Source organism: Neoarius graeffei, chromosome 16, assembly GCF_027579695.1.
Source record: "Neoarius graeffei isolate fNeoGra1 chromosome 16, fNeoGra1.pri, whole genome shotgun sequence".
In the NCBI taxonomy this organism is placed as follows: domain Eukaryota; kingdom Metazoa; phylum Chordata; class Actinopteri; order Siluriformes; family Ariidae; genus Neoarius; species Neoarius graeffei.
This window is the reverse complement of record NC_083584.1, coordinates 34753818-34766495: the sequence shown is the minus strand read 5'-3', so window position 1 is coordinate 34766495 and position 12678 is coordinate 34753818. Positions and strand designations below refer to the sequence as shown.

The 12678-nt window shown below is 43.6% G+C and overlaps 1 long non-coding RNA gene across 1 annotated transcript; it reads right to left on the bottom strand.

The window, feature by feature from the left end:
- Positions 1-8831: 8831 nt before the first annotated feature.
- LOC132900035 (uncharacterized) lies at positions 8832-12077 on the bottom strand. The gene is made up of 3 exons (XR_009656748.1): positions 11218-12077; positions 11070-11137; positions 8832-9207 (listed from the first exon to the last, which is right to left on the bottom strand). It is a non-coding gene; the product is annotated as an uncharacterized LOC132900035 (long non-coding RNA).
- Between the last annotated feature and the right edge of the window lie 601 nt (positions 12078-12678).

Sequence of the window (12678 nt, the reverse complement as noted above, 5' to 3'; positions counted from 1 at the left end):
GACGACCTCTTCTCTTCTCTCCCCTCCTCCTGTGTCTTCTCCTCGTCCCATTCCCCCACCGCGGAGACGGGGGCCGGCACCACAGCCGGCCCGCCGCACCCGCGGTGCCCTTCCATGTCTCCCTTCTGTGTCTGTCTCTCCCCCCCTCAGGTGAGTGAGCCCCAGAGCACTAGTGCAGAGAGGAAGCCCGGGCCAGTTTGCTGGCGCTGCGGGGAACCGGGCCACCTCCAACAGCAGTGCTCGATAATGGAGGTGGGCGCGGTGGTTCGGCTCCCCAACGCACCAAGAGCCACCCTCGATCGGGCCAGAGCGTATTGCATACCGGTGAGTATCCAAGGGGATACATATCAGGTGTTGGTGGATTCTGGCTATAATCAGACCTCAATCCACCAAAACCTGGTGCAAGACGAGGCATTGGGGGGAGCACAATTGGTGAAGGTGTTGTGTGTGCACGGGGATGTTCACAACTACCCTTTAGTGTCGGTCCACATTATTTTCAGAGGGGAAAAATTCATAGTGAAGGCGGCGGTTAATCCTCGCCTTACCCACTCTTTAATTTTGGGGACTGATTGGCCGGGATTTCGGGGTTTAATGACACACTTAGTCAAGAGTGGGTCCTGCCATTTGACAGGGGGAGGTCCCGGTGTCGCTTTGGCGGGAGCAGCTGTCACAGAGCCGTCTACGTCATCTCCGCGCCAGAGTGAGGAGCCGCCGGCTCCTCCTCTCTCTATTGGGGAATCCCTCGCGGGTTTCCCATTAGAGCAATCACGAGACGAGACTCTGTGGCATGCTTTTGACCAAGTGAGAGTAATCGATGGTCAAACGCTCCAGCCGAACGCCACCCCGTCCTTCCCCTACTTCGCGATTATGAAGGATAGATTATACCGAGTGACGCAGAACACTCAAACTAAAGAGCGAGTCACGCAGCTTTTAATTCCGAAGAGCCGCCAGGAATTGGTATTCCAGGCGGCTCACTTTAATCCCATGGCTGGACACTTAGGGCAGGATAAAACACTAGCCCGAATAATGGCCCGATTCTATTGGCCGGGGATTCGCGGCGATGTCCGTAGGTGGTGTACGGCATGCCGCGAATGCCAGTTAGTAAATCCAGCGGCCATTCCAAAAGTGCCTTTGCGCCCTCTACCATTAATCGAGACCCCGTTCGAAAAACTGGGATGGATCTCGTCGGGCCATTAGATCGGTCAACACGAGGGTACCGCTTTATATTAGTTCTGGTGGACTATGCAACGCGATACCCGGAAGCAGTGCCTCTTCGCAATATCTCAGCACGCAGTATTGCAGAGGCGCTCTTCCGCGTCATCTCCCGAGTTGGAATCCCGAAAGAGATTCTGACTGATCAAGGCACCTCGTTTATGTCACGAACACTGAATGAACTGTATGGGTTATTAGGTATTAAGCCGATCCGCACCAGTGTTTATCACCCACAAACGGACGGCTTAGTGGAACGGTTTAATTGCACCCTTGAAAACATAATTAAGAAATTTGTAAGTGAGGACGCGCGTAACTGGGATAAATGGCTCGAACCCTTGCTCTTTGCAGTGCAAGAGGTCCCCCAAGCCTCCACGGGGTTCACCCCGTTTGAATTATTATATGGGCGTAAGCCACGTGGCATTTTAGACGTGCTGCGAGAAAATTGGGAGGAGGGACCTTCACCAAGCAAAAATGAAATTCAATACGTTATTGACCTGCACGCAAAACTCCACAAACTCACACAACTAACCCAGGAGAATTTGCGGCAGGCCCAAGAATGGCAAACCCGCCTGTACGACAAGGGTACGCGCCTTAGAGAGTTTGCACCGGGAGAGAAAGTACTCGTACTGTTGCCCACATCGAGCTCTAAATTAGTCGCCAAGTGGCAAGGACCCTTTGAGGTCACACGGCGAGTCGGGGACGTCGATTATGAGGTGAAGCGAACGGACAGGGGTGGGGCACTACAGATTTACCACCTCAACCTACTCAAACTCTGGAACGAGGAGGTCCCCGTGGCATTGGTGTTGGTGGTTCCGGAGAAGGCGGAGCTGGGGCCGGAGGTTCAAAAAGGAACATTAGCATCACGTCCCTCTCCGGTCCCCTGTGGAGACCACCTCTTCCCGACCCAACTCGCGGAGGTTGTCCAGTCGCAGACCGAGTTTTCGGACGTGTTCTCACCCCTGCCCGGCCGCACTAACCTCATAGAGCACCACATTGAGACGCCCCCGGGGGTGGTAGTGCGTAGCCGCCCTTACAGGTTACCCGAACACAAGAAAAAGGTGGTTCGGGAAGAACTCGAGGCCATGCCCGAAATGGGCATCGTCGAGGAGTCCCACAGTGACTGGAGCAGCCCGGTGGTCTTGGTACCCAAGGCTGACGGGTCGGTCCGGTTCTGTGTGGACTATAGAAAAGTCAATGCGGTGTCTAAATTTGATGCGTACCCAATGCCTCGTATTGATGAGTTGCTCGATCGGCTAGGCACAGCTCGTTTTTACTCGACACTGGATTTAACAAAGGGTTATTGGCAGATCCCCTTGACTCCATTATCCCGTGAAAAAACTGCCTTTTCCACACCGTTCGGCTTACACCAATTCGTCACACTTCCTTTTGGGCTGTTTGGGGCGCCTGCTACGTTTCAGCAGCTGATGGACAGGGTCCTCCGCCCCCACATCACCTATGCGGCCGCGTACTTAGACGATATCATTATTTATAGTAATGACTGGCCGCGGCATCTGCAACACCTGAGGGCTGTCCTTAGGTCGCTGAGGCGGGCGGGTCTCACGGCCAACCCGAAGAAGTGTGCGATTGGGCGGGTGGAAGTACGGTATCTGGGATTCCACTTGGGCAACGGGCAGGTGCGTCCCCAAATTAACAAGACTGCAGCGATTGCGGCCTGCCCGAGGCCCAAGACCAAAAAGGGGGTGAGACAGTTCCTGGGGCTGGCTGGCTATTATCGTAGGTTTATACCTAATTATTCGGACGTCACCAGCCCGCTGACTGATCTGACTAAAAAGAGGGCACCAGATCCGGTCCAGTGGACGGAGCAATGCCAGCGGGCTTTTTCTAAGGTTAAGGCTGCACTGTGTGGGGGGCCACTTTTACACTCCCCTGACTTTTCTCTCCCCTTTATGTTGCAGACGGATGCGTCGGACAGAGGGCTGGGGGCCGTTTTGTCCCAGCAGGTGGAGGGGGAGGATCGCCCCGTCTTGTACATTAGCCGCAAGCTGTCGGTGCATGAGGGGTGCTACAGTACCATCGAGAAGGAGTGCCTGGCGATCAAGTGGGCGGTCCTCGCCCTCCGGTACTACCTGCTGGGACGCTCTTTCACCCTCTGTTCGGACCACGCGCCCCTCCAGTGGCTCCACCGCATGAAGGATGCCAATGCGCGGATCACCCGTTGGTATCTGGCACTCCAACCCTTTAACTTCAAGGTGATCCACAGGCCGGGGGCGCAGATGGTCGTGGCGGACTTCCTCTCCCGTCAAGGGGGGGGAGGGGGGGAGTCGGCTGCGGGCCGGACGGCTGCCCGGCCTGAGTCGGGCGGTGGGGGTATGTGGCAGCGGGGGCGTGGTCTAGCATCAGTCTGTGACAGGAGGGCGGAGTCGGGGAAGTTAAGTGGCAGAATCACTACACCTGTTGTTAATTGATGTGTTTGTGTGTCTTCCCAGTGACCGCGCCCTTCTTAAGGAGAGAGAGTGAGAGCAGAGGGACTCTCTCCACAACCAGACGGCTGATGTGTGTGCGTGTGTCTGAGTGTGTGTTTGCAACTGAAAAGTGCAAATAAAAGAGTTTTGTTAAAACAGTTCTGTCCTGCCGTCCTTCTGTGCTCCACCCACCTACATGGACTGCTACACAAGCCTACCATACAAAAAGTACTAACTTGTATTGGGTTTAGGTCTTAATCAAGTGGCTCTGACTGGTCAGACATTCTGCCTTCCCTGGGGATTTGTGAACCAGTGAGTGTCCTGTCATTGGCATGGCTCTGGAGAACTACAGGTCTTACCCAAGCTACCTGTACAGGAAATACAATTAATCATAATAATAATAATAATAATAATAATAATTCTCTCAGGAATAAGGGGTATTAAAAGGTTCTGCCTAAACATGTGCTCCAGAGACCTCTGATTTCATTTTTATGTATGGACCTTGTTATTAGACCAGTTTTAGCATCACTTCACTCCACTGGCCTGTTTCCTTTAGAATGGACCACAAAATGCATTACTCGTTTTTAAATCCTTAAAGGTATTGCACCTGTATACATCTCTAAATGTCTGATAAACTATGTCCCAAATTGTGTGTTAAGATCATATCCTACTAGCCAGGGGTTAAATTGGGATTGGTTATGTGGGGGGGCTCTGCCTCGTACCCGCCCCTGCCCCCGCCGCCCTGCCCCAATATACTTTTTGGAAAATAACCCTCTAATTTGATAACCATATAATATTGCACAGAGATATACACCTTATCTGTGTGTTGTAGGCCTATGTGTGTCTTGTAGTGCCCCCCTACACATTATGGCAGCTTGAATGTAGATTGGTTGGCCAATGTAACAGATTGTACAGGTTGTTGTACATTGGTTTGAAGGAAATGATTAGTGGGGGGTCTGGGGGTCCTCCCCCAGAAGTTTTTTATTATCATACATGTTATTTGCTGAATTCTGGTGCATTTTAATAAGTTGTTAGCTGACTTTACAGAGGTAGGTTGAGCAATATCATGTTAAATCTTGTCACATGCCTACAGGTGAAAAATGTGAAGGAGAAATGTTCAGTGAGAAAATTTGAAGGCTTGGACAATCTTAAACCAAAACAGTTGATTTATTTTGGAGGATAAATGTTAAATATGCCAAAACACTGTCAGTCAAATTGTCAATCAAATATATTCATGCAGTGAATGCAACCAAATACAAACAACACTATAACATTGGAAGCATTTATTATTATTGTTATTATTATGTATTCAATTATTTATTTGGCATGTGGTGCTTTTTGTATTGTCTAGAACATACATAAGATGAGCATATTATAGCAGCAAAATAGAAGCACAATCATTTGAATGCAGCAAAAGTTTTGCTGCATTCAAATGATTGTGCTTCTATTTTGCTGCTATAATATGCTCATCTTATGTATGTTCTAGACAATACAAAAAGCACCACATGCCAAATAAATAATTGAATACATAATAATAACAATAATAATTACACTAATAATACACTAATAATATTAACAATAAATAATAATAAATTAACATTAAATTAAATATTAACAATAAATAATAAAACACTAATAATATTAACAATACAGTGAACATAATCATTATCATATTTTTTATTATTAAAAACAAAATATCAAATAATACTGAAGAGGGGAAAAATAATACTGATCTAAATATGTTGTGTTTTTATTTTTAGACAGTATGTGTTTTGCTAAACACATACTGTCTAAAAATAAAAACACAACATATTTAGATCAGTATTATTTTTCCCCTCTTCAGTATTATTTGATATTTTGTTTTTAATAATAAAAAATATGATGCTGCCCACCTTTTGAAGAAATCTGTAAGCTTCCTCCTCTTTGCTTTCCTCATTTTTAACCTTTAGCTGCTGACCTCTAAAAATCCAAGACAACAAAACAATTTATTAACCTTCTTGTATAAAAGTGAAATTGACTGGATCGACAGTTAATTAAGGCTAGAGCACAAGACGAGTGTTTTGTTTATGTTTGCCAAAGGTAGCTAACTTGAGGCAACGTTAGGCTCAACTTGTGGTCAATCTCAGTAGCTAACTTTAACTGACATCTCCCCCTTCCCCCTGGCTAATTTCTGTCGATAACTGGGGACTATGGAAATTGAACTCGCCAAATGCACAGACAGTTCGTTCAAGCACCTCTGATGGATTAGGATCGTATGCAGGTAAAAGGGGAGACGGTGTACGGAGAAAATTATAAACAAGTCACAACGCTGAAACACAAGCCCAAAAACCCGCAAACCACGACTTCTGATTTTTTTTAAAGCGAGCTCACAAAAAAAAAAAGAAACCCCAAAGTTGCTTATAAAAAGCGGAATTGGCAACCCACGCAGTGTTCCAGAAACCAGAATCTCTGATCGCAAGTTCTGTTCTAAATAGCTTTGACAGGTCGTCTTGTTATCAGGAAAACTATGATCTATCTCATAAAAGTCATGGGTTTATTGATTAATAAAACGATATTTAATTATTCAGAACTGAAAATCGTGAAAAGGGTTTGTTGCTTTTGATGTGTGCGTGATCATATGCCATCCGCTCCGAGCTTATGTGCCGGGGCTCAGCCCCGGACAGCCCCGGCCCAATTTAACCCCTGCTGCTAGCCTTCTCCAGAGTCCAGGCATAAATCTTAAAAAGACTGGTGAAGCAGGTTTTTCTTTTAATGTACCAAAGATCTGGAACATTCATCAGGCTCCGATTATCACTAAACATTTTCTACTTTAGGATTTAACTAGATTTTATTATTTGCCTTACTTTTAATATCACATTACTGCTGTATTAATTCAATTATTGTATTTTTATTCTATTACACATTTCACAATACTGTAAAATATGTATATTTTTGAATTGTTAATAGATAGTTGTTTTTTTCTGTCACTGCTGTCACACATTACATTTCTATTATTTGACTATATTTTTTTTCTTCATTTCTCTGGTTTCACAGTGTAAATTACCAATACAATTACTAAAAATACAAATAAGTATCTACGTCCACATCATTTTAAATCAAATGCTCTGAAATTACTCAAGGTGGTCTAGAGCGTTGCGACTATACAACCCCCATTCCAAAAAAGTTGGGACAAAGTACAAATTGTAAATAAAAACAGAATCCAATAATTTACAAATCTCAAAAACTGATATTGTATTCACAATAGAACATAGACAACATATCAAATGTCGAAAGTGAGACATTTTGAAATTTCATGCCAAATATTGGCTCATTTGAAATTTCATCACAGCAACACATCTCAAAAAAGTTGGGGCAGGGGCAATAAGAGGCTGGAAAAGTTAAAGGTACAAAAAAGGAACAGCTGGAGGACCAAATTGCAACTCATTAGGTCAATTGGCAATAGGTCATTAACATGACTGGGTATAAAAAGAGCATCTTGGAGTGGCAGCGGCTCTCAGAAGTAAAGATGAGAAGAGGATCACCAATCCCCCTAATTCTGCACCGACAAATAGTGGAGCAATATCAGAAAGGAGTTCGACAGTGTAAAATTGCAAAGAGTTTGAACATATCATCATCTACAGTGCATAATATCATCAAAAGATTCAGAGAATCTGGAAGAATCTCTGTGCGTAAGGGTCAAGGCTGGAAAACCATACTGGGTGCCCGTGATCTTCGGGCCCTTAGATGGCACTGCATCACATACTGTACAGGCATGCTTCTGTATTGGAAATCACAAAATGGGCTCAGGAATATTTCCAGAGAATATTATCTGTGAATACAATTCACCGTGCTATCCACCGTTGCCAGCTAAAACTCTATCGTTCAAAGAAGAAGCCGTATCTAAACATGATCCAGAAGCGCAGACGTCTTCTCTGGGCCAAGGCTCATTTAAAATGGACTGTGGCAAAGTGGAAAACTGTTCTGTGGTCAGAGAATCAAAATTTGAAGTTCTTTATGGAAATCAGGGACGCCGTGTCATTCGGACTAAAGAGGAGAAGGACGACCCAAGTTGTTATCAGCGCTCAGTTCAGAAGCCTGCATCTCTGATGGTATGGGGTTGCATTAGTGCGTGTGGCATGGGCAGCTTACACATCTGGAAAGACACCATCAATGCTGATAGGTATATCCAGGTTCTAGAGCAACATATGCTCCCATCCAGACGACGTCTCTTTCAGGGAAGACCTTGCATTTTCCAACATGACAATACCAAACCACATACTGCATCAATTACAGCATCATGGCTGCATAGAAGAAGGGTCCGGGTACTGAACTGGCCAGCCTGCAGTCCAGATCTTTCACCCATAGAAAACATTTGGCGCATCATAAAACGGAAGATGTGACAAAAAAGACCTAAGACAGTTGAGCAACTAGAATCCTACATTAGACAAGAATGGGTTAACATTCCTATCCCTAAACTTGAGCAACTTGTCTCCTCAGTCCGCAGACGTCTACAGACTGTTGTAAAGAGAAAAGGGGATGTCTCACAGTGGTAAACATGGCCTTGTCCCAACTTTTTTGAGATGTGTTGTTGTCATGAAATTCAAAATCTCCTAATTTTTCTCTTTAAATGATACATTTTCTCACTTTAAGCATTTGATATGTCATCTATGTTCTATTCTGAATAAAATATGGAATTTTGAAATGTCCACATCATTGCATTCCGTTTTTATTTACAATTTGTCCCAAATTTTTTGGAATCGGGGTTGTATGTTATGATGATCCTGAGGACCTCACCCAAATATATCAAATAGAGAACAGGAATAGATAGCATTGTCATTTTTATCTCTATTATACATTTTTCTCCATTCTTCCAACTAGCTTTATGCAGCAGATTGTTTTCTTCCCTATACTGGAATAAAATTACAGAAGAATTCTGCTCTTGCTAAAATACAAGCTGGTAATGAAATATGGGATGATTTGGGACCATCTGCAAGCGAGGGCAGAACAATTACACTTCCTTCCAGCTGAAGTGAGGTAGCCATAAAAAATAACAAAAAACACAATACCACCATGGAGAGAAGCAGAGGCCTAAGAATAACAGGGACATTTTGCCTGGTACACATCACAAAATGTTTAATACAAATATTATAAACTTTGAGAGACTTTGAGACTTTTATTCCCCCCCAGATCACATGAGCTTTGTTGAGTTTAAAACATCAATGTACATACAGAAGCAGAAATGTATATTAAGGTAAATATCAACCCCCTGAAATGAACTTCCTGATACAGAAGGTCCATTTAAATAACAGCTTTATTTCTGCATCTAGATCAAAGAAACAAACATATGGGTTTCTAGTGCATCTGCCTGAGATTAACATAACTATTTGGAGGAGTCCTTAATTAGACAGCAAGGAGGAAATGAGTTTGTGTCTGCTTCCTGATTCCATAGTCGCTCTCCCCAGGGACTGGTACAGAGGATTGTTCACTCTGACAATGGCGCAGCAGTGGGCATTGTTGCATTGTTTAAAATGAAACCTCACCAGCACTATACAGATGTCACAGCCACTTCATCAAAAGCCTCAAATGGATGGGCCTGTAGGAAAGATGATAAATAACACATTACATATGAAATCCATTAAAAAGATAATTACGTTTTTGTTTTTTTAACAGCAAACTTTTAATTTTCCATAGTAACACAACCCCGATTCCAAAAAAGTTGGGACAAAGTACAAATTGTAAATAAAAATGGAATGCAATGATGTGGAAGTTTCAAAATTCCATATTTTATTCAGAACAGAACATAGATGACATATCAAATGTTTAAACTGAGAAAATGTATCGTTTAAAGAGAAAAATTAGGTGATTTTAAATTTCATGACAACAACACATCTCAAAAAAGTTGGGACAAGGCCATGTTTACCACTGTGAGACATCCCCTTTTCTCTTTACAACAGTCTGTAAATGTCTGGGGACTGAGGAGACAATTTGCTCAAGTTTAGGGATAGGAACATTAACTCATTCTTGTCTAATGTAGGATTCTAGTTGCTCAACTGTCTTTGGTCCTCTTTGTCGTATCTTCCGTTTTATGATGCGCCAAATGTTTTCTATGGGTGAAAGATCTGGACTGCAGGCTGGCCAGTTCAGTACCCGGACCCTTCTTCTATGCAGCCATGATGCTGTAATTGATGCAGTATGTGGTTTGGCATTGTCATGTTGGAAAATGCAAGGTCTTCCCTGAAAGAGACGTCGTCTGGATGGGAGCATATGTTGCTCTAGAACCTGGATATGCCTTTCAGCATTGATGGTGTCTTTCCAGATGTGTAAGCTGCCCATGCCACACGCACTAATGCAACCCCATACCATCAGAGATGCAGGCTTCTGAACTGAGCGCTGATAACAACTTGGGTCGTCCTTCTTCTCTTTAGTCCGAATGACACGGCGTCCCTGATTTCCATAAAGAACTTCAAATTTTGATTCGTCTGACCACAGAACAGTTTTCCACTTTGCCACAGTCCATTTTAAATGAGCCTTGGCCCAGAATAGACATCTGCGCTTCTGGATCATGTTTAGATACGGCTTCTTCTTTGAACTATAGAGTTTTAGCTGGCAATGGCGGATAGCACGGTGAATTGTGTTCACAGATAATGTTCCCTGGAAATATTCCTGAGCCCATTTTGTGATTTCCAATACAGAAGCATGCCTGTACAGTATGTGATGCAGTGCCGTCTAAGGGCCCGAAGATCACGGGCACCCAGTATGGTTTTCCGGCCTTGACCCTTACGCACAGAGATTCTTCCAGATTCTCTGAATCTTTTGATGATATTATGCACTGTATATGATATATTCAAACTCTTTGCAATTTTAAACTGTCGAACTCCTTTCTGATATTGCTCCACTATTTGTCAGCGCAGAATTAGGGGGATTGGTGATCCTCTTCCCATCTTTACTTCTGAGAGCCGCTGCCACTCCAAGATGCTCTTTTTATACCCAGTCATGTTAATGACCTATTGCCAATTGACCTAATGAGTTGCAGTTTGGTCCTCCAGCTGTTCCTTTTTTTGTACCTTTAACTTTTCCAGCCTCTTATTGCCCCTGTCCCAACTTTTTTGAGATGTGTTGCTGTCATGAAATTTCAAATGAGCCAATATTTGGCATGAAATTTCAAAATGTCTCACTTTCGACATTTGATATGTTGTCTATGTTCTATTGTGAATACAATATCAGTTTTTGAGCTTTGTAAATTATTGCATTCCTTTTTTATTTACAATTTGTACTTTGTCCCAACTTTTTTGGAATCGGGGTTGTAGTAATGTGATGCTAGCCAACTGCTGGGTTTCACATGATGTCACATCCGCCTCATTAGTTATTCAAAACTTTAGCTGGTGGTCTACCAAAGCTCAGTTGACAAAGTGTTTGTACGGAGAACGTTCATTGCTCATGTGAAAAATGCCTTACGCTTGTGTTGTTTTAGGTTGTTCGAATCGATCAAACTGTGAGACTGATAAGAGTTTCTTCAGGGTTCCCTGTGAATTAATAAAAAAGGGTGAATGAACACATAATTTCACAAAAAGACATAGAGAAATGTAGCTTTTGAATCTCTCACTGAAATCGAAGGGAGCCGAGTCGAAGCATGCTCAAGTTTGCAATGATCACTTCATGAAAAATTTGTATATCCCCCTCAGCTATGTCCTTAGTGTTTTCCAAGTACTTTTCTTGCTTTGTGTTTTGTTCCTTTCTTTAGTCACGAAGCGCTGAAGTCCCCAACTGTTTCTTGTTTACTCCTCACAGAGTCCATATGCATGAAGGTCGCAACAAAATTCTTACCCAGCCATCCAGTTACAATGCGCCGTGATCACTTCTCCATCTTGTTTAACTAAGATCCAGGTCTTTAAAGGGGTTTCTGATGATCTTTGTGAATGATTTACCTGAGAGATAAGAGCCAACACAAGTGAGAATCAAGCAAACTGTTGTTTGTTTACACTTCAACTTGCAGTGCTTCATTGTAAAGATGCAAACGAGAAGCTTAAATAAATAAATAAATAAATCCATACTCACACGGTCAAAAACAATACAGGATTCATTCGGCAGTGACTTGATACCGAGGTCCTTTACCGAGCCACATACAAAAAAGTTGTAAGCCTCCATACTCTTCCACGCTTTCATCTGTTTTGTGGTGTAGAAGGATGTCTGCAACACCAGATAGTTCGAGATGTCGGGGAACTCGAGTGAAGGGTAGTTTTCGAGATCATAGGACAAATCCTTCTTTCCCAGACTGTAGGGGTCGATTCCATTGCACATAGCAATCTTCTGAATATATCTAGAGCAAGCAGTGGCTTCTAGATTACAAGCATACTCTGATAAGTTATCACTAGTTGTTTGCACTACTGCAGCCGTTTAGACCACCAGCTATTTCACTTCCAATAAAACTGCTAAGAAAAGTCATGTGACTGAAACCCAGCAATATATCATTCAATGTTTTACAATAGGTGGCACAGTGGTGTAGTGGTTAGCACTGTCACCTCACAGCAAGAAGATTCTGGGTTTGAGCCCAGTGGCCTTTCTGTGTGGAGCTTGCATGTTCTCCCTGTGTCTGCATGGGTTTCCTCCACAGTCCAAAGACATGCAGGTTAGGGTAATTGGTGGCTCTAAATTGACCGTAGGTGTGAGTGTGAATGGTTGTTTGTCTCTATGTGTCAGCCCTGCGATAATCTGGCGACTTATCCAGGGTGTACCCTGCCTCTTGCCCATAGTCAGCTGGGATAGGCTCCAGGATAAGCGGTTACGGATAATGGATGGATGTTTTATGATACATTTACAATCACAGTAGATAGGGCACTTTAATAGGAACACCTGCATACATGCTCATTCAGGCAATTATCCAAATCAGCCAATCAGGTGCTGAAACACAATGAAAAAAGTCATGTAGATACAGATCAGGACCTTCAGTTAGTGTTCACATCAAATGTCAAAATAGAAGATATGAGCTCAGTGACTCTGACAGCAGCACAGGCTCACCAAAACTGGACAGTTGAAGAATGGAAGAAGTCATTGTCACTGCTGAACC